The sequence below is a fragment of the Acinonyx jubatus genome, chromosome B1 (assembly GCF_027475565.1).
Source record: "Acinonyx jubatus isolate Ajub_Pintada_27869175 chromosome B1, VMU_Ajub_asm_v1.0, whole genome shotgun sequence".
In the NCBI taxonomy this organism is placed as follows: domain Eukaryota; kingdom Metazoa; phylum Chordata; class Mammalia; order Carnivora; family Felidae; genus Acinonyx; species Acinonyx jubatus.
The window spans coordinates 86702559-86725414 of record NC_069382.1 but is presented as its reverse complement, the minus strand read 5'-3'; the positions used below and the strand labels follow the sequence as shown (position 1 = coordinate 86725414).

General features: G+C 36.2%; 1 long non-coding RNA gene across 2 annotated transcripts in view; it reads right to left on the bottom strand.

Moving 5' to 3' along the window:
* LOC106976175 (uncharacterized) overlaps nucleotides 1–22856 on the bottom strand; it is a 191600-nt gene that overhangs the window by 80107 nt on the left and 88637 nt on the right. For both annotated transcript variants that reach the window (XR_003422622.2, XR_003422620.2), the window contains exon 3: nucleotides 9695–9885. This is a non-coding gene — a long non-coding RNA (uncharacterized LOC106976175). The remainder of the gene's footprint in view (nucleotides 1–9694; nucleotides 9886–22856) is intronic.

Below are 22856 nucleotides of genomic sequence, written 5' to 3'. Positions count from 1 at the left end.
AACATTTTTTTTTTTTTTAATAAAATGTGGACAGGAGGCCAGAAGGAGGAGCTCTCCCATCCTACCATTCTTGGTCAATTGCCAACTCCAAAAGGAAGAAACCTATTTTACTACTTCAGCAGGAAGAGGATAAAATTTCTCCTTGCCCAACAGGCTCAACCAATAAGAAAACACTGCAACTGAGCCAATGAGAAACTATCACCACCCTAACCTCTCATTTTCCTCCAATGGACTTTGTTCAAAGCAGCTCCTTCCAATCTCCTCCTTTTCTCTATAAAGTAGCATTCCTCTTTTTTGATCTCCTGACCTGCCTATGGTTTTCCATACTTTAGATGTCCTGAATTGCAACTATTCTGCTATTCTTGAATAGACCCATTTTGGTGGTAAAATAACTGGCTATTTTACTTTTAAGGTTGACACTGCTACCCATGCCAATGAAGCCTAGTATGGCTACTCTTTATGATATCATTTTTAACAAACTCATACTCCAGAGAAACTTAAATTCTGGAGTTCTCAATATGCAAAACATTTCAATAGGCAAGCCTTTGAGGAGCTTCTTTTCTATCTTTATATAGGCTAGTTTCAATCCTCCTCCAAGATTTTACCCCCTTGTTTACTCCATCAATTTCCAACAACTTAGTTCCCAATGCAGCTGCTGACCCCTCAACCAGCAACATAAACAAAATAATCTTTAGGTAATATTCAGTAAGGATAACACTGCTGAAATTATGCACCTCTGCTCTTGACAACATAAAGCAGATCATGACACCATTTACAAAGATTTTGGCCATCGTGTTCTGGTCACTAGCGAGCATGCTATACTTTCTAGTGCCCTAGAAGATATATTTTTATATGACATTTTGGGTGATGTAAACTCATGACATATCCCAAACTGGCTGAACTTGTCAACACTCCTGGACCTTGCCTAAGTCTCTTCAGGAATGTCATAGGTGTGGGCAGGTTATTGGCCTCTCTCAGGAACTGAGACCACCAGTCAATGACTTGCTGCACAGAGGGAAAGGAGGAGGATGATACTTTTCCTTTTGATGTTGACATGAATTACTATAGCCCTGGTTCTAGGAGGGCAGGGTGCATACTGAGGTGCATGTCAGCAACACGAACAATAGCAACAGTCATTGGGTCCAGAACAATGCCATGGATCTTGCCACAGATCCCCCTGAGACCCATTCTACTCTCAACTTATTTTTTTGCCTGATGAAAACACCATAGTAGAGAAAAGGTAAAGGGAATTTTAAAAGCTGCTAACTGTATATACTGTGAAGTAAGTTTACTATATAACAGCGAGAATTTAATATCACACATTTCTACTTATTTCAAACAACTCAACATGATGAGGAAAAAAAGAAAAGAAAAAAGAAAACACAAAACAAAAATCACCCTACAAATTATCCAAACCATATTTAGCAAGATTAGTAGAGTTATTTATATTGGTTTAATTTATACGCCCAAACCCAGAGGAATTCTCCAAAAATTGAGAACTTTTCAGAAACGTTTTCAAAAGGTGTATTTTAAACTCAGGAAAATCTTTTAAAGTAGTTTCCTCCTCCATCCACAATGCAAGACAATGCATCAGGATTCTACCATGCTGGTTACACTTTAGTTTTTCCTCCTTTAATCTCAAGAATTAAACAAGAGAAAAAACACTGAAGGCAGTGGACACACAAGTAGTCCAGAGAGTATTACTAGATTTACACTACATTTTGATGGACTTTTAGGGTGAAAGGTAAAAATCACAATTATTTTGAGCGAATGGTGAAAAGGCAACACTTAATGTGCAGACTTTGTCTTCCTTACCTCATCTCTGTGATTGTAGTCAAGCCATACACACACCTATGCTATATTGTTTATCTTTAATATGAGCTGAATACTCACACTGACTTCTCCAGAAGTGCTTTGGCAAATAATTAACAGAAAGGCCTCCCTGAAGATTAATGATGTGGCATAGGTTCCCAGCTAAAGCTACATAAACACTGCATAAAAGGAATGCGTATAAATCTCTCATACATATTTTATACTGGACAACACAGCCATCTGGGAGGATGCAGGAGATTTATGGCTCCGGTGCCGCTGTTGTATGTAGTTCTCTGTGTTTTTCACATCTCAGTAGTTTTGTCTGGGAAGTTGTTTTAACCATAGTTTCTCATCCATTATCATTAGCAAATTTTTAAGCTATGACCTAAGTCATCTGCTTTAGCCATTTATTACATCATTCACTCAAGTTGTGGACAAGTTTTTTTTTCTTCCTGCTTTGAAGTCTATCATGATAAAATTTATATAACGGCTTTAAGCTCCAAGTGTTTTATTTTTTTTTTAATTTTTTTTAACGTTTATTTATTTTTGAGACGGAGAGAGACAGAGCATGAACAGGGGAGGGGCAGAGAGAGAGGGAAACACAGAATCTGAAACAGGCTCCAGGCTCTGAGCTGTCAGCACAGAGCCCGACTCGGGGCTCAAACTCACGGACCGTAAGATCATGACCTGAGCCGAAGTCGGATGCTTAACCGACCAAGCCACCCAGGCGCCCCCAAGTGTTTTATTTATATTCATTCATTAATCTGCTCAGTACTCGGCATATTATTGTTTGTAGTGTTTTCCTGGTTTCAGAATTAGCAGGTAAGTTTATAAAAGTGTTACACTTAATAAATATTCTTAATAAAATAGAACTTTACCTCTTTACCTTGCCTTAAAGATTTTACCTTTTATAAATGGTTCAAGCACAATATTACTATTGGTTACTATTAAAAATAACTCTGGTAATATTTTTTACACTGTATGTATTTTTCTCATTTTCCAAAGAATTTCTATACCCAGAAATGATAGAAATATTTAATGTGCATCTTACTAACTGATTCCTTTTATCACATCACTGCTAATGAAACTAAACGCTGAAAGAGATTGACTTAAGATCAATCTAGGAACTGGTATGTAGCTGGTATGTAGTAAGGCCACTGCCAATCCCACTGAAAAAGACATGTATTAGGGATTTTATTATGGTTTGAAAGCATGCCAATTTTCTTATTTCTGTGTCTTTTTAATTTGAGAGGGAAAAGTAAGTGTATGGAAGCCTTTGAGATCTGAATGTAGTTGGGTAAATTGGAAGATATCATTTCACATGTCACCAAGGAATGACTCAACCAAAGGTCAATAATTGATTGTGTTACTCTATCCCAGATAGAACCAGACTTTGTGGAACAAAGATGAATATAAGATAATTCTTAATTTCAAGGGGTTCATGATCTGATAATTCGTGTATCCAAATCTTATAACAAAATAGCTCAGTATCAAAAGACATATGCAAGGAAAGAACTATACATTAGAGTATGATTTTATTTTTCTGTTCCTGTGGGGGAAATTGGGAAAAAATTTAGACAAGACTTCAAATGACCTTGAAAGAAGAATTAGATTTTGGCAGAGAAAAAGCATTCCAGGTTGAAGAATCAGCATGAACATGAACAGAAGATATTGTCTAGAAAGAAATTTGGTCATGGATATCTATTATAGTGCAAACTAAAAAACAAATATGGATATATTTCTGCAAAAAATGTGCCTTTATCTTATTTCCTGAATTAAATTTAAAAAAATTAAAAGTAACAAAAAGCTTACTGAGAAATGTAAGACTTTTCCCCTTATATTATAAGTCAAAGAATCCAGTCACAAGGTTCTTATATAGCTTTCCAAATATATTCTGTGTACATAAGTATATACATCATTAATTCCTGTTTTAACTTTAATAGTAGCATAAGACATATGATTACCCTTTGTGATTTTAAACATCTCTCTCTGAGATTGTTCTTGACTTACATTCTTCTTAAATCTATATAAAATGAAAGTTGAGTTGACTGGTGTTAGCCAAATAATGAGTTATAGTTTGACTGCAAGGATCTGTGGAATTGAATGTTTGACCAGAAAGTGGAGGCATCTTAGGTAGACTACCATTAAGTAGTGGTGGTAAAAGAGAGAGGCAAAATGAGACAATTGCTTTAAGAGCTATTTTAGAAGGGAGCAAATAATAATGGAACTAGATCTGTTTTGGTGGTAAAAAGATTTCTGTTTAATTCCAAATTCCAATGCTTACTAAGTCTACAAGTGTGGGATAATCACCTTTCTTGAGCTTCAGTTAATACACTTATACATTGGAGAATAATAATAAGTAATTCACAAAATCCTTGTAACGTTGTAATGAATGTTTATAGGGTATTTTATCATTATGTACTAATTATCCACGGTTTGAAAACCAAATGCTATGTTATTGATGCCTCTTAACTATGTATGTGTTATACTGGGTGAGGTTTTATTTTTGTTTTACATATTCAATTATTCATTTAATAGTTTGAGTTATATAAAGTAGAATACAGTGATTAATCATTTCATTGGTGTAATCCTTGAGGCTGGAACAAGCAAACTCCAATATCAGTAGCCTCACCAACAGTGTTATTTTTCACTTATTAACCTAGTCCAGTGCAGCCCAATCTTCCTGGTTAGTGGGTGGCTGGCTTACTTCCCCCTAGAGTGACTCAGAGACTCAGGTCCCTAACATCCGGTGACCTCCCAGTCCTACAGGCCTCAGAGTCCTCTGCAACCAGACCGTAGAAACTGTGGAAAAGCCTCATCTACTCCTTAAATGCTCTTGTCAGAAAGGGGTACTTATTATTTCTGTTCACATTTCACATGATTACACATGCATGTGTAAAGCTAGCTGCCTTTCAATGAAAATTCTGCGTTCTGGAAAGAGGACCATAAATTTTGGTCAATAGCTAGCAAATTCAGTCACATTAATCCAATATTGTCATTCATAAATGAGGAAACTTAATACCCAGCAATTGTGAATTCAACTGAGACGGCTATGGTTGTCTCATGGTGTCTCTTTGTTCTAATGGTATTTAGTAATTCAATAGGTAGGACTTCATTAAACTGTGAACAGTGTGAAAGGAGAAAATGTTAGATTATTGTATGAGGCACACAATAATGTTGGTCAATATATTTACATTTAATTATAGGATATAGCACTTCATTTTTCCTTTTAAAATCATTATTTAGTATTAAAAATTTATTATAAAATATGACGTTGTTAAGAAGATCAATGATTTTGGTGCTGAGTCTTCATTTAGGAATTTGGCACCTTGGTTGCATACATCATGATAATGAAAAAGCATTATTCTGTTTTATGCTGCCTGCAGAATAAACAGTAGAGAAATGGGAACTGCCTGTGCTGCATGAACCAGTGTTTGTGCAGAATACAATTGAAATGGAGGATGCTAAAAATTCTCAAAGCTGTATTTGCAAAACTTATTCCAAAGTTCTTCATTAATCAGCACAAATATTTTTCTAAGTATACATTTGAAGGCCTTTGCATCTATACTCAATTATTGAGGCAGCAGGAAAATTACATTCCTTGCATATAAAGTATTACAAAGTTATTCAAAAAATACTCCATGAAGCTACTCAAAGAAGATGTTGTACTATAGGAAAAATATCCCTCATGCTGATGTGTCAATTATTGAAATTTCATCACTGTATCTAGTGGGATTTTTACCAAGAAGATGAAATTGTTTTATTTTTTATTTATTTTTTTTTAATTTTTTTTAACGTTTATTTATTTTTGAGACAGAGAGAGACAGAGCATGAGCAGGGGAGGGTCAGAGAGAGAGGGAGACACAGAATCTGAAACAGGCTCCAGGCTCTGAGCTGTCAGCACAGAGTCCGACGCGGGGCTGGAACTCAGGGACCGCGAGATCATGACCTGAGCTGAAGTCGGATGCTTAACCGACTGAGCCACCCAGGCGCCCCTGAAATTGTTTTAAAATCCTGATTGAATAAATGAAGGAATATTGTATTATATAAACAGAGATATTTATTCAGCCGACCAGCAACTGAACACCTACTAGGTGCCAGGCACTGTTATGGATGTTCTGAATACTATGGATACAGCATGGGACAAAACACATGACTTCCCCAGTTGCCCACTTTTCCTTTATTTTATAAACCTGGAACTCTTTCTTTTCTTTCTTTCTTTTTTCTTTCTATTTCTTTCTTTTTTTCTTTCCCTTCCTTCTTTTCTTTTCTTTCTTTTTTTTTTTTTTTTTTTGAAAAAGTGCACCAGCAAGCAGGGGAAGGGCAGAGGGAGAGGCAGAGAAAGAATCCTAAGCAAGCTACACACTGTCAGCACAGAGCCCAACGTGGGGCTTGATCCCACGGATTCTGAGATCATGACATGAGCCAAAATCAAGAGTTGGATGCTTAACGGACTGAGCCACCCAGGCACTCTTGGAACACTTCCTTTAAGCAACAAATTGAGAAATACTATACACAATCAGGAAGCTGCCTGTGAGGAATGAATTTGCTTGGGTTGCCTTTTGAACATCAGTACTTTCACTAGGTGTGGAGTAAAAATACAAGTGGACAAGATTAATTATAATAGCCAGCAATTCCAACAAAGGGATTGTACTAAATGGTGAGGACCAACTCTACCATACAGAGGAAGAGCCAGCAAAAGAAGAAGAAGCACATTTGTAAGAAAATGCCCCTGAACATACCGTGTTTCCAAGCACTAGGACTTTGAGAAATACTTACAGACTTTAAAAAAAATAAGCCACCGAGTGCCTGGGTGGCTCAGTCGTTTAAGCGGCTGACTGCAGCTCAGGTCATGATCTCATGGTTTCTGAGTTCAAGTCCCACATGGGGTTCTGTGCTGACAGCTCAGAGCCTAGAGCCTGCTTCAGATTCTGTGTCTCCCTCTTTTTCTGCCCCTCTCCCACTTGTGCGTTCTCTCTCCCTTGAAAATATGTAAGCATTAAAAAAAATTAAAAGAATAAGCCACTGTAAGCCTTTTGGTTATGAAAATGTACCAGTGGCCAAATATATAATCCTAAAATTATTTTTCTTTGAAGAAATTACCTTCTGGCATATGATGGGTAATATATTTAGAGGTTAATGAAGTTGATGCCAGGTTTCTGATAAGAATTTAGTCAAGACGTGTTACATTTCTGGAAAGTAACCATGGCTTTTTGATTCATGACTTATACACATTTTGGTCATAATTAACAATTATTAGGCAATTTAAAAGTGAAAAATCCCTTAACAAACCTATTCTGAGGACAGGAGTCAGTTTTTAAAGTTGGTAACATAAGGGGCACCTGGGTGGCTCAGTCGGTTAAGTCTCCGACTTCAGCTCAGGTCATGATCTCACGGTTTGTGAGTTTAAGCCCCGCATCAGGCTCTGTGCTGACAGCTCAGAGCCTGGAGCCTATTTCAGATTCTGTGTCTCCCTCTCTCTCTGCCTCTCCCGCATTCACGCTTTGTCTCTCTCTGTCTCCGAAAAATGAATAAACCTTAAAATAAATAAATACATAAATGTTTAAAAAGTTGGTAACATAAGGAGTCAATATATTTTAGTGATTGAAAGACATAGTTCGAAAGATAATAGAATGCCTATAAAGCTCATGATAAGTTAAGTGTAAAACACTTCTGACTATGTCTTGACTTATACTTGATACATACGATAGAAAAATCTTCTATGAGTGAAAAGTTCATAAATATTTTTCATTCTTATGTTATGCTATTGCTTATACATTCCATTCCATTGCTTGCTGGTAAAGGGTAAGTTTATATACCTGTGTGGATAACAAACACAAGTGCTATTTAATTATGAGATGATATTACACATATTGAAATATATCCATTTGGTCTGATTTGTGGGTCTATTTTAACAAAGACTTATCATATTATGTTTTGATTCTTACTTTTCTATATCAGCATCAACATTCTGCATCACTTGAAGACATCACTAATAAAAGAAAAAAGGGAAATACTATATGATTAATAGGTGATATAGTTTGCAATTTGTATCCTTTTTATTTAAAGTGTTATCCACAAATTAGCATGATCAACATCACCTGGGAGTGTATTAAAATCAGAATTTGCATTTTCAAAGATCCCCAAATGACTGTATGACCATTATAATTTGAGAGGACTGTCTCGTCTATGCGATAACTTTCCTTCTGTTTCCTCAATGGTATCAGGACCTGTATTTTGTTCACATTTTGAGGGGTCATGTTAACCATGATCCCTTCCTAGCCCTGGGCAAACAAAGGTTGATTAGACTAAGCCACACATGATCATTTAACTTCCTTTTTCTCTGGCTGTTTAAGTACAGGCGTGTAATGCAACCTTAAAAAAAGCACTGTAGAAAACATTTGGGGGGCTTATAGAAAAAAATGTCATCACTCTCAAAAAGGTGTGCAAAACAAGAACATGTCTCCTCGTAGATTCTGGATATTTTCATTCCACAAATAACATCTGCAATGACCACAACCCTCTTGAGACCATTAGGAGAGGACAAAGGAAGAGCAGAGAAGTTGAGCTATAGTCTGTAACACCTAGATTTCTTTTATCCAGCCCAGGAAACCCTCTGCTTCCAGTATGCTTGTTAAAGAGATGATAACCCCTTTCTTGATGACCTACTCTTATTTGGTCTCTGTTACTTATATGAACAGATATAGTAACTTAAACTAATCATTTGAGTCAATAGTTAGATTAACCACATTATTTGTCTTTAAATCTGCACCTACTAAATCCACGGATGGGATCACTTTTGTGGATTTGTGGTAGTAAATTACAGACAGATAATGACATCTTTCCAAAGGAATGGCAGGCTCTAAATCAGAAGAGTTACTTGAATTAAGATTGAAACAGAAATTCAACTTGGATTTTCCTATGTGGATTTTTCTGCTGTTTAAAGATTAAATTTATTAGTTTTCTGTATTCCATTCTATCAATTTGGAAAAAGAGCAAAACAGTAGCCCAATTTGGATCATGCTTTTTAAAGTTTTTAGTGGTCTCCATAAATCATAATAATTTAATTATTGCCACGTATAACTTCCTACAAAAATCATTTGGGGAAAGCTCAGTTTACGAAAAAAAGCTAAGGCTTACCCTTTACTTTTACTGTACACAACTAAACAGCATTTTTCATTAGATATACATTTCTATTAGATGTGTATTCATTAGATATGTATAATATAAATTCTACTAGACAGCACTGGTCTACTATATTGTACAAGGCAAAGCTTTAAACATAGATTTTATTCAGGAAAACTTCATACATTTTCAGCATACTAGGCCATTGCATTTTCACTTAGTGTTTATACGCATATCTCATTCCTTTGGTTTAAAAATAATGGCTACTTATAAAAGAGTGGCAGACGGTATTTTTCCAAAATTTGCTACAGGATTATTTCTGGTTCCAAACGTTATTTCAGAACATTGCCACTTTCTTTCAAGAGGCGCGGTTTATTTCCTCTTCCTTTGAACCTAAGTGTGCTTGTGACTGCTCCAACCAATAGACTATGGAGGAAATGATGCTCTGTAACTTTTTTTAAAAAAAATTTAATGGTTACTGATTTTTGAGAGAGACACAGAGTGTGAGCAAGGGAGGGGAAGAGAGAGGAAGACACAGAATTCGAAGCAGGCTCTGGGCTTCAGGCTGTCAGCACAGAGCCCAATGCGGGGCTCGAACTCACAAACTGTGAGATCCTGACCTAAGCCGAGGTCAGATGCTTAACCGACTGAGCCACCCAGGTGCCCCTGCTCTGTAACATCCGAAACCAGGTCTGTAAAAGGACATGGCATCTGTTTGACCCTCTCTCTTTCTTACTCTGGGAACTCAACCACTTACTGTAAAGTTCAGGCTACTGGAGAGGCCCCAGGTGGATCTTGGACAACAGCGAACATCAATTGCCAGAAAAGTGAGTGAGCCAGCCCTCAGCTAATTCTAGTCTTCAGCTCAGCCTTCTTATAGTCTGATTGAAACATTTCGGTGTCCAGTCCCTTGGAGTGTGCCTTGACTGAATTCTTGACCCACAGAATCTGTGAATAAAATAAATGGATGTTTTATACCATTAACATTTGAAATTTTATAAATGAATTAAATGTATTCATTCAAATCTTAGAAAGAAATTTCATTCAATGTGTATGTTAAACTGAAACTTTGCTAATAGTAACTCAATTGGTCAATAGAGATTGGTTGGTCAGTAGATATCAGTGGATGTTAGGTGAAATCAGATTTGAATTCTGATTCTCTGTGTCCTGCTCAAATTACTTACACTCTCTGAGCTACCTTACCTGAAAACTAGACATAACTATTCTTTTTTCAGTTTCAGCATGTGATGAGATTATGATTAAATATAAAGCATATAACCTAATGCATAGAACATAGTAGATAATAAATAAATATGTTTGTTATTGTAGCATATGTTTTGTTTGGATAATTAGAAACTTTATATACACAATAGTAATTATGAGCTTTTACTTGAGTGCTTATACTGTATTAGGTACTCAGCATGAAGCTTGGTATGTGTTGTCTCAAGTAGTAGTTAATTTATTTAACACATTACATCATTTTGTACATATTTGATTTATGTCTCAGAGACTCATACAGTTAATTGATTCAATAGGTAAGCATGTCTTTGTTCCAAATCCTGTGTCAGTTACTGTTGATAAAAATGAACTTGATAGGACCACCTTTAAAATATAGATGAAAGATCAAAATACAGAATACTAATAGAAAATTGCTGTCTTTCACACAGACAAAAATTCCAGTTTAAAGAGTATATCTAAATTTTTAGTAATGTAAAAAAGTAGTACTAAATAATAGAACTTACATAATTTCAATGTGGTACAGCCAAGGGCTGCCTTGTGCAAAGAATATGTATTGCATATTCTGTAAACATTTGGGTATATCATATATAATTAAAAAACAATTGGTTGAGTTTCAATGTGCTACGTGTATTAATATGAGCTCTATTGATAAAGATGCAAAATATTACACTAATGATTCATTATTTCTTGATTTCATATTTGAAAGTGTAAGCTGAGAAAACTAATCATAGGAGCACATGCGTTTTCAAAAACATGTAACCATCTGGAGTATCTTTAGCAGCAGAAGCCAATATTTGTGCTGTTATTTTCATTATAGGCCTTTCAACGAAACTCTCTCCAGACAAGCAAGAAGCCAAGAAAAGAAATTAGTGGCCATTCAAGGACATGGCTCAAAGACAATTCTATTCTATTAGTGTATGTGTAGCTTTTCTTAAAGCTGTGATAAATCCCCCCCCCCCCCGAATGTGGTTTGTCCAAGAGCAACATCTATTTAGACCAAATGGAGGGCGGGGGGGGGGGGGGGAAGGAAAGCTCCATGGTTCATTTAAACAGCTTTCTTAATGTCAGAGAATTTTTAGCTGAAGAAAGACATTGCCTTTATTGCTAGCTTATGTTGAATGAATAATTCAGAATGAAAGCAGTTGCAGCATAATGATAAAATTACATAAATCAGAGTGGCTGTTGGAGCCAAATATCTGCCGAAAAAAAAAATCACCATTTCCTACTCTTCTGTTTACTTAGATGGTTATTTTGTTTGTGCAGATGTTCCAAAAACTATCATTACATGTGTTTCTTTGTGATATTTATAACCTAATTGAATGCTTGCTCCAAGAAATTTTACTTCTCTATTCAAAGTATCCTTTAGACTGATTTGTTTCTTATTGTCCAGTGGAACCTGTACATTAATGACAGACAGAGTTCAAGGTAAATGACCATTTGAAAAGACCAGAATTGAGAGTGGGAAAAGGGAGGGAATTACTAATTATCAGATGCCCGTTTCACGCCAGGTGGCAGATGGTTTACTATTTTTTTCCCCTCACAACAGCTTTTTCAGTTACAACAATTATTCTGATATTTCAGATAAAAGTAGCTTAGTATAGTTTCTCATTGTATAAGATCACACAACTACAAAGTGGTGGAATCACATTTGAATAGTTGGACTCGAACTTCCTGCTTTATCCAATATATAAGATAATAATAATTAGAGCATCAGTGGCTTCAAGACAAAATATTTGTTAAAAAGAAAAACAGAAATTACAGGGGCCCCTGGGTGGCTCAGTCTATTAAGCATAGGACTCATGATTTCAGCTCAGGTCATGATCTCATGGTTCATGAAGTGGAGCCCTGTGTAGGGCTCTGCACTAACCATGAGGAGCCTGCTTGACTCCTCTCTGCTTCCTCTCTTCTCTCTCTCTCTCTCTCTCTCTCTCTCTCTCTCTCCCTGCTTCTCCCCTGCACGTGCTCCCTCTTTCTCAAAATAAATAAATAAACTTAAAAAAAAAACCAGAAATTAGAAAGTTTTGAGGCCCAGAGTTTAAAAATAGGAGGGACTATAGTACTCGGACAATTTAAGCAAATTTTATTTTAAAAGTCTTGACTTTTGGGGGCGCCAGCAACATGACTTTTTCCCTTATTAAGGCAGAGTCATATTTTAATACGTGGGTTTCTGGACTTACTTGCAACAGAAATCTTAGCCTGAAGCTCCCTGCTTGGAAACGGGCCTCTCCTCTGATGAGATTCATGCTAAACTCCACCACATGCCAAATCAACTTAAGAATAAAAAGTCCTATCTGCACAATTGTCTGAATAGCTTATTGATTCAGATTTTTTAAAATAGTGAGTTCAGCAAAATCAGAAGGGCAACAAAACCAATCATTTCAGCCCAGATGGTTCATTCCCTAGCTGCATGCAGTCACAAATAGAAGAGAGAGCTATCGCCATCAACATAAGGCAGCACATTGTCACTTCCTGTACGCATTACCTATTTCCTTCCCGAGAGGGAAATCAATGCTGCCACTTTTTGCCCAGCATTGCTTTAAATATTCATAGAAATTTATTTTGGAGAAGGTCAATTTTGAGGCATAAATTTTAATATTCTAATTGCTTACCTATAAATTATTTGTGTTTTCTGAATAAAATAATCCTTAAAAATAAAAATATTATTTTAGCCACTGTTGGTTTTTATAATACATCAAGCTTTGTTCTGTGCTTTTCTTTTCACAACTCTGTATCAAGGCAAATAATTGCATGAAATTATTGAAGCTTTCAGGTTAAAGGAGGGTATTAAAGTTCACCAGGGTCAACATCCACATGAGTGCATTAAACAAAGAATTATCTTGGAAATTATCTCCATTATATATTAATTCAACTTCTATATGGATGCTCCAAGTAAGAAGGTAATTTCTATCTATATAACAAACAGACCCTTTGACTAACTTTTGAAATTTTTAATTCTTTCCTCGTACTTCAATTCTTTCACCTGTATTTACCATTAAAGAGGTCTGTGTCTTCATTTAAATGCAAAAATACACTTGATTTGCTATAAGTTAAAAATAAGGGCACTTTATTGGAGTTGGAATTACCATATTTTTGACCTAATAAATAAAATATTGGCATAAGCCATTTTTATTTATCTATTACAGAGATTATTATTTTATGTAGAGAACCCTAACCGTAGAGATTACTTATAGTCTCTACTCTCTGTGTGTCAAAGAAAAAGCTGCAAAATAAGAGACTATTAAGTTTTCACTTAATATATAACATTATTGTAGCTAAAACAGAACTAGACGAAATCATAATTACTGCATCTTCATAAAGCTCAAAAATTATTTCATACATAGCTAATATTTAGCAGAAGATGGAAATGACTTTCCGGTAGCTAACATTTTTTTTCAAGCCTCTGTTGTTAAATGTTGGTATAGTTATCAATAATAGCCTCTTAGCCCAATTCTACATTTTCACCATTAAAGTGCGTTCTCTCTATAATTGAAGTATATTTTACATCACCAGAGGTGCATTTCCATCTGTTATATCAATATAAAACATAAAGGAGCCATTATATAACTTGTTATTTTATACATCCTTGTCTTTTAAAAATGCATAGAAAATAAAGATTTGATGCTGTAAACTTGAGATGCAGTTGCCATGACAACCAAGAAGCACAACACTGCATACCACTATTCAAATGGGATTTGAATATCAGAAAGAATCTACTACATTATATATTAATAAGTTAGTCCTTTGTTTTGTTTTTAAATAGATGTATTTATTATCATTTTAGCACAAAAAGTTGGTTTAAGAAAAGGCATACAGATATACAACAAATGAAATGTTCTAAGGAATTCCATGATTTTTCTAAAATTTATGATTTGCATAAATATGCCACAGTAGGAGATTTTCCTTTGTATAAAATAAAGATGTAAATGAATATAATATTCAGTGAATTAAACAGTTTTGCGATATCTTCCCTAATGTAAATTTCTCTCAGTGCACATGTCTAAATATAACCCCTCTGCAAATCTTCATGGGAACATTTCCAACTGTGCTTTGTTCTGTCCACTGGAGTATCCTCATAAGTACATCAATATACTTCCAAACTGGAGGGCCCTGGGTGGCTCAGTCAGTTAAGCGTCTGATTCTTGATTTTGGCTGAAGTCATGATCTCAGGGTTTATGGGTTTGAGCCCCGCATCAGGCTCTGTGCAGACAATGCAGAGCCTGCTTTGGATTCTCTCTCCCTCTGTCTTTGCCCCTCCCCCACTCGCATGCACTCTCTCTCTCCTCTCTTAAAAAATAAACTATAAATATGTTTTAAAAATTATATTTATAGACATATATGTGTGTGTGTGTGTATACATATATACATTTCCAAACTGAACTCACTAGCTTTCTCTAAACTTACATTCTAGCATATTCCCTGAATTTTGCGACTAGCAACACTATCTTCCCAATCACCCAGGCTCAAATATCAAAGTCATGTTTAACTTTTTCTTTTCTTTGTCAGCATTATTTATTTGATTAACTAATCCTACTGAGTCCACCAGAAGAATGATAATCCGGTGTTCCCCTAATTTAAATATTGGTTCAATATTTGTTTTGTACTGCCAGAAGAAAAATTAAATCTTCTATTAATCTTACCTATTTTGATGTTAAACATACATATTTCATAATGTAGGTCCTATTGTAGAAACAGAAATTGAAGCCAGAAGAGCAGAAGAGCAGAAGAGGTCAGAGGGGCAGGTGACAGCAAGACTGGGAAAGCATCTATATTATACTGCTTGGTTTTATCTGAGGTTATGAACAAACAGCGAAGTTTTTCAGAAAAGAAATTACTTAAGAAAATTTTGGAGAAAATAATTTTCATGCAAATACAGAGAATGACTTAAAGGGAGAGATTAGTGGCAGAAAACCATCTAGAAATCTATTATAATTCAGAAAATAGACAATGAGGATACAAAATAGGGTATTGATAGTGGTATTTGAAAATACCTAATGAAGTGAAGACTTGTCTTGGCGCTTTAAAGCAAGAAAACACATAAAGAAAAGAAGAGAATTGTGTTTTAGATTTATCTTAAAGACAGTCAGAAACTTCATAGATAAATTGGGGAAATGTAGAGTTCTTGATACATAAAAGAGAAACACATAGTGAAAGAATTTAATTAATTTGTGGCACTGGTTTACACACAATAATATTATTTTTATAAATGAGAAACCTAAAAGAATAGTAAACTGGAAAAGTAAAAATTCGCTTAGTATCTTTATGAAAGTCAGATTACAGGAGACTTTTCACAAAATTCATTTGCTAAATACACATCGCCTTATTTAGGATTCTGAACTATTTTAATGTAACACAATTTAATGAAATAAATATCTGGTAAACTAATTTCACTAAGCAGTTTTGATAAACTAATCTGAAATGATACGAGTAATATTCACACAAAAATAAGGGACTGTACAAAGACAATATGTATTTTATTTATAATATAATTTTAGATTAAACATGGAATTTTGAACACAACTACAGTAGATGATATTTCAACGGTTTTTGAGATTAAATGAAGAATAACAAGGAAAGGAACAGAGAAAGCTGAATGCCAACTGATTACAGAAGAGGAAGATGGTACGAAGCAAGATCGTTCATATGGCAGAACTGAAAAGAAAATTGTTATAAGGATTATTTATGATAAGCCATGTTCTCCATTGCATTTCTCTAGGTAATATCTTTTCTCCCACTTCAGAAAATATGTTCTGCGGAAACCACGTTAGAAAGCTTCCAGCTCCAGGAATTTTGGGCAGAGATGAAACAAAGGACAACCTCCTTACCCGAAGCAGAAGAAGGAGAACTCACCTTAACAATACAGTGACTCCTAAGTGTCAAACGTATCTGGGCTGAGAACCTATACCATGTAGGAAGGAAACTTGATCATATTTTTCAGAATAAAAAGTAAATCACCTTGAGAATTATCTTTTTAAATTCAGATTTTGGAGCCTTCCAGTGGAATGCCAGTTGCTCTGCCATGATTTCAAACACTGGCCCTCAGACTAGAGCTTCTAATTGTCTTTTCACCATTTCTAGAGGAGTAACAGATGGATGGAGGAATATTTCATATTTACATTTTGTATCTATGGAACGATAAATCACAAACTTCTAGCATGCCTCCAGGAGTAATTATATGCGACCTGGACCACTGAATGTAACACTCCCCGCCCCCCCCCCCCGGGTTAAATACTTTGAGCAAATTCTGAAAAAGTTATCCAGGACATGTTAGAAAGATCTTAGGTGATCCTACATTGTCTTCAAATAAAACAATTTTTTAAATATTGTATGTAATAAAATATCTTATCTCTTTTCAAAAACTTCTGAATTTCGTCTATAATAATAAACATCATATGAACGTACTTATACTGTTTGTTATTTTTATAGCAGAAAATTAAGGCCTTAGACTTACCATAAAGCTACAGTAGTCAAGATAGCATGGTACAGGCAAAAGAATAAGCAAATATATTAAGGAAAAAAGATTAGAGAGCTCAGAAATAGGCCACCATAAATAGAGTCAACTGATCTTGGACAAAAGAGCAAAGAAAACACAATGGATCAAAGACAGTCTTCTCAACAAAAGGTGTTAGCACTGAACATTTATATGCAAAAACAATGAATTTGGACACAGACATTACACACTTCATAAAAATGAATTCAAAATGTATCATAGGCCAAATGTGAAACACCTAACTATAAAACACCTACAAGATCACAAGGGAGAAAACTCAGATGACTTTGTGACTTTGGGTAGAGTGATGCCTTTTTCAGGAAACACTGAAGACATTACCAATGGAACAAAGAATTGATAATCTGAATGAACTGCCTTAAAATTAAAAACTGTTCTGTAATGACATCAAGAGAAAGAGAACACGAGACACAAACTGGAAGGAAACGATTGCACAACACATCTGATAAGGGACTATTACCCAAAATATTCAAAGAGCGGTTAAAACTCAACAATAAGAAGAAAAGCCACCCTATTTAAAATATAGGCCAAAAGCCTTAAGAGATACCTCACCGAAGAAGATATACAGATGCCAAATAAACATATAAAATGCTCTACATCGTACGTCATTAGGGAAATGCAAATAAAACAACAGTGAGATACACCTGTTAGGGCTGCCAAACTCTGAAATACTGACAATGCCAAACAGTGGTGAGGATGTGATGCAAGAGGAAATATCACACATTCCCGGTGGGGATACGAAATGATGCAGCCACCTTAGAAGGCAGTTTGGCAGGTTCTAACAAAATTAAACATACTCTTACCACAAGATCCAGTAAATGCAATCCTTGGCACTTACCAAAAGAAGTTGAAAACTTATGTCCTCACAAAGACCTGTACATGGATATTTATAGCAGATTGATTCATAACTGTTAAAATTTGTAATCAAACAATACGTCCTTCAGGAGCTGAATGGGTAAACACAGTGTGACACGCCCAGATGATGGAACATTATTCAGCAGTGAAAAGAAATGTGCTATCAAGCCATGAAAAGACATGAGGAAACTTTAAGGGCATATTAAGAAGTGAAAGAGGCAATTAAAAAAGGCTACAACACTATGTGACTCTAACTAGAGTCTAGAAAAGGCATTTTAGAAAAGGCAAAATTATAGAGACAATAAAAATACCAATGGTTGTTGTAGGGGAGGGGAGAGATGAATAGGCAGAGTACAGACGATTGTAGAACATTGAAACTACTCTGTATGATATTATCATTGTATATTTGTCCAAATCCACCGAAAGTATAACTCCAAGAGTGAACCCTAAGACAAACTATGGACTTCTGGTGAGTATGATGTGTCAGTGTAGGCTCATCTTTGATAATAAATGTACTATACTTGTAAGTGATATTGATAATGGGGAGGCTATGCAGGTACAGGGAGCATACGGAAAACCTCTATACTTTCCTCTCAAGTTTCATTGTAAATGTAAAACTTCTCTAAAATATAGTCTTAAAAGAGAGAGGGGAAGATGGTGGAGGAGTACGAGCTCCTTAGGCTCACCTTGTCCCACAAATACAGATAGATAACTATCATATCATTCCAAGTACCACAGAAATTGACCTGAAGACTGGAAGAACAACCTCCACAACTAATGGTAAGGAAGAGGCCACATCAAAGAAGGTAGGAAATGCAGAGACATGGTTTGGGAGAGAAATGGATCACGGCCACCGTAGTGGGAAGGGAGCAAGCATCCTAGAGAAGAGCAAGAGACAGGTTAGCACACAGGGGAGTTCACCGGGGAAATGAATCCCCGTAGCGACTGGCTTAGAAACTGAGTGGGGCTGAATTTCCTGTTCTTACAACCAGCAGGGCTTAAACCTTGATGTTCTAAAGATCAGAGGGCTTAGCTGAGGCATTAGGGTTACTCTTGGGGGAAAGGCAGAGCAAACATCTTACAGGCATACAGTGTGGAAACAGTGATCTAAAGAGCAACTGGAGCACACAGTGGGGAGGTTATTTGCTCATCTCAGATCATGTCCCAGAGAAGAAGCATTCACAGAAAGACCCCTCCAGTTACAAAGAACTAGCAAGTGCCATTTCCCTCCCACTCCCCTCGGGGACACCTGTGGGAACCAGTGCAGCACTGACACTTGCTACCTAACTTGTTTACACTAAGCTTTGCACCCCACTCTCTGGTGAAACTGACCTTCTCAGTCACACTCACCTCAGTCCCAGCACAGTGTGTTCCCTTCCTGAGAAGACCAGTCCAAATCTCCACGCATACTGCATCTCCTGACCAGGAAGTTTTGCAGGGCCTTGCTCCCAGTGGTGCCAGTGACAGGTGTCATTTCACAAGTAGACAGAGCACACGTAGTTAAAATGCCACATTCAGATCAAGGACCAAACACTGCTACAACAGGCCTCTGCAGATGAGTGGCCTGAAGGATAAAGCAGCCAGAACACAAAAGCCAAGCACATGCAATACACGTTGGAAACATTCCCTGAAGCACAAGGACCTGGGGAATAGGAGATACTGCACTTCAAAGGCACTAAAGGATATCTTTTCATAAGGCCATTACCCTCAAGAACAGTAGACGCACTGACTTTCCTAACACAGAGAAACAGGCAGAGACCAGGTGACATGGGAAGACAGAGGAATTTGTCCAAATGAAAGAACAGAAAAAAAGCCATGGCCAAAGACCTAAGTGAAACAGATATAATTAATATGCCTGATAGAGAATTTAAAGTAATGATCATAAAGATACTCACTGGGCTTGAGAAAAGAGTGGACGACATCGATGAGACCCTTTACACAGGGATAAGGAATAACGCAGCAGAGATAAGGGCTCAATAAGCAAAATGAGAAACACACTGGTTGGAATGACGGGCAGGCTGAAAGAAACAGAGAATGAACTAATGACCTAGAAGAGGGAGTAATGTAAAGTAATCAAGCTGAAAAAAAGAGAGAAAAAAATTATTTAAAACGAGAATAGACTTAGGGAACTCAGTGACCACATCAAATGTAATGACATTTGCGTTATAGGAGTCCCAGAAGAAGAATAAGAGAGAAAAGGAGGCAGAAAATTTATCTGAAGAGATAGTAGCTGATAACTTCCCTAATCTGGGGTAGGAAACATATTCAGATCCAGGAGTCACAGAGAACCTCCGACAAAATCAGTAAGAGCAGACTGACACAAACACATATTACAATTAAATGGCAAAATATAGTGATAGATAAAAAATTATAAAAGCCACAACACAAAATAAGACAGTTACATGCTAGCGAAACCCCATAAGGCTATTAGATTTTTCAGCAGAAACATTCTAAGCCAGAAGGGAGTAGCATGATTGATTTAAAGTGCTGAATGGGAAAAATCTGCAGCCAAGAATATTCTATCCAGCAAGGCTATCATTCAGATAAGAAGGAGAGACAAACACAAGCAAAAGGAAAGCATGACCATTAAACCAGCCCTGTAAGAATATTAAAGGGAACTTTTAGCAAAAAGGAAAGACCAAAAGTGACTGTATGAAGGTACGAAACACAAAAGCAGGGTGTAAAATAAGACACCGAAACTAAAATGTGGGTAGGAGAGGAGTAAAGAATGGATTCAAACTTAAACAACCATCAATGTAATATAGACAGCTATATGCAGGAGATTATACATGTATCTAATGGTAAACACAAATCAAAAAACTCTAATAAATATGCAAAGAATAAAGAGAAAGAAATCCAAATATATCACTGAAGAAAACCATGAAAAAGGGAAGACAAGAAAGAATTAGAGAAGAACTTCAGGAACAACCACAAAACAACTAATAAAATGAAAATAAATAACATTTCTCAATAATTACTTTGAACACAAATGGACCAAGTGCTCTAATCAAAAGACATAGGGTTGTCGGTGTCTCCTCTCTCCCTGCCCCTCTCCTACTCATGTTCTGTCTCTCTCCCTCTCTTTCTCTCAAAAATAAATACACTTAAAAAGAAAAAAAGGGGGGTGCCTGGGTGGCTCAGTCAGTTAAGAGTCCGACTTCGGCTCAGGTCATTATCTCACAGTTTGTGGGTTTGAGCCCCACATGGGGCTCTGTGCTGATAGCTCACAGCCTGGGGCTTGCTTCAGACTCTGTGTCTCGCTCTCTTTCTGACCCTTTCCCCCACTCATGCTCTGTCTCTTTCTTTCTCAAAAATAAATATTTAAAAAATGTATAAATAAATAAACTTTAAAAAAAGCATAGGGTGTCAAAATGGATAACAAACACAATTCATCTATAAGCTTCTTACAAGAGATTCATTTTAGACCTAAAGACACTTGGAGATTGAAAGTGGGAGGATGGAGAAACATTCATCATGCAAATGGATGTCCAAAGAAAGCCAGAGAAGCAATTCTTATACATGACAAAATAGACTTTAAAACAAAGACCTGTAATAAGTGACAAAGAAGGACATTAGATAATAATAAAGGGGACAATCCAACAAGAATATATAACAATTGTAAGTATTTATGCACCTAACATGGAAAAACTCAAATACATAAAATAGTGAATAATGAAAAAAAAGGAACACTTTGAAAAATACAAAAACAGTAGGGGACTTTAACACTCCACTTACATCAAGGGACAGATCATCAAAACAGAAAATAAACAAGGAAACGATCATTTTGAATAATGCACCAGACCAGAAAGATTTAACAGATATATTCAGAACATTCTAACCCCAAACAGCAAAATACGCATTCTTTACTCTTATTTTTTTAATGTTTATTTTATTTTTGAGAGAGAAAGATAGCCTGAGTGGGGAGGTACAGAGAGAGAGGGGGATAGAGGATCTGAAGCAGGCTCTGTACTGACAGCACAGAGCCCAATGCAGGGCTCGAATTCATGAACCATGAGATCATGACCTGAGACAAGATCAAGAGTCAGGCACTTAACTGACTGAGCCACCCAGGGGCCCCTACACATTTTTTTCAAATGCACATGAAATATTCTCGAGAATAGATCACATGTTAGGCCATAAAACAAGCATCAACAAATTAAAGGTCAAAGTTATAGCATGCATCTTTTCTGACCACAACACTATGAAACTAGAAGTCAACCACAAGAAAAAATTTGGAAAGACCAGAAATACATGGAAGTTAAAGAACATGTTACTAAACAATGAATGGGTTAACTAGGAAATAAAAATAAATTGAAATTTACATGAAAACAAATGAAATTGAAACATAATCGTCCAAAACCTTTGTGATGCAGCAAAAGAGTTTTTAAGAGGGAAGTTTATAGCAATACCAGCCTATCTGAAGAAGAAAGAAGAATTTCGAGGCACCTGGGTGGCTCAGTAGGTTAAGCATCCAACTCTTGATTTTGGCTCAGGTCACGATTTTGCAGTTCATGAGTTCGAGTCATACATTGGACTCCACATCATGGAGCCTCCTTGGGATTCTCTCTCTCTCCCTCTCTCTTCCTATCCCCATCCCCTCACTCTCTCTCTCTCTCTCTCTCTCTCTCTCAAAATAAATAAATAAATAAACTTTAAAAAGAAGCAAGACAATTTTCAAATAAAGAACATAACCTTATACCTAATGGAGCTAGAAAAAGAACAACAAACAGAACCTAAAACCAGAAGAAGGAAGGAAAGAATAAATATTAAATAAAAAATGATATAGAAACTAAAAAACAATACAACAGGTCATTGAAACCAGGAGCTGTTTTTTTTTGAAAAAAATAAATAAAATTGATAAATCTCTACCCAGGCTTATCAAAAGAAAGAGAGAGAGAGAGAGAGAGAGAGAGAGAGGGAGAGAGAAGGGAGACTCAGTCAGTTAAGCATCCAACTATTGATTTCACTTCAGGTAATGATCTCATGGTTTGTGAGTTCAAACCCCATGTCAGGCTCTGCACTGACAGGGCAGAGCCTGCTTGGGATTCTTTCTCCCTTTCTCCCTGCCCTTTCCCTCTTCGTGCACACATTCACTCATGTTCTTTCCCTAAAATGAATAAACAAACTTAAAAAGAGAGAGAGAGAGAGAGAGAGAGAGAGAGAGAGAGAGAGAAAGGACTCAAACAAATAAAATCACAAGTGAGAGAAGAGAAATAACAACCAACAAAAACCACAAAAATAAACACAATTACAAGAGAATATTATGAAAAACTATATGCCAATAAATTGGATGGATACTTTTCTAGAAACATATAGTCTA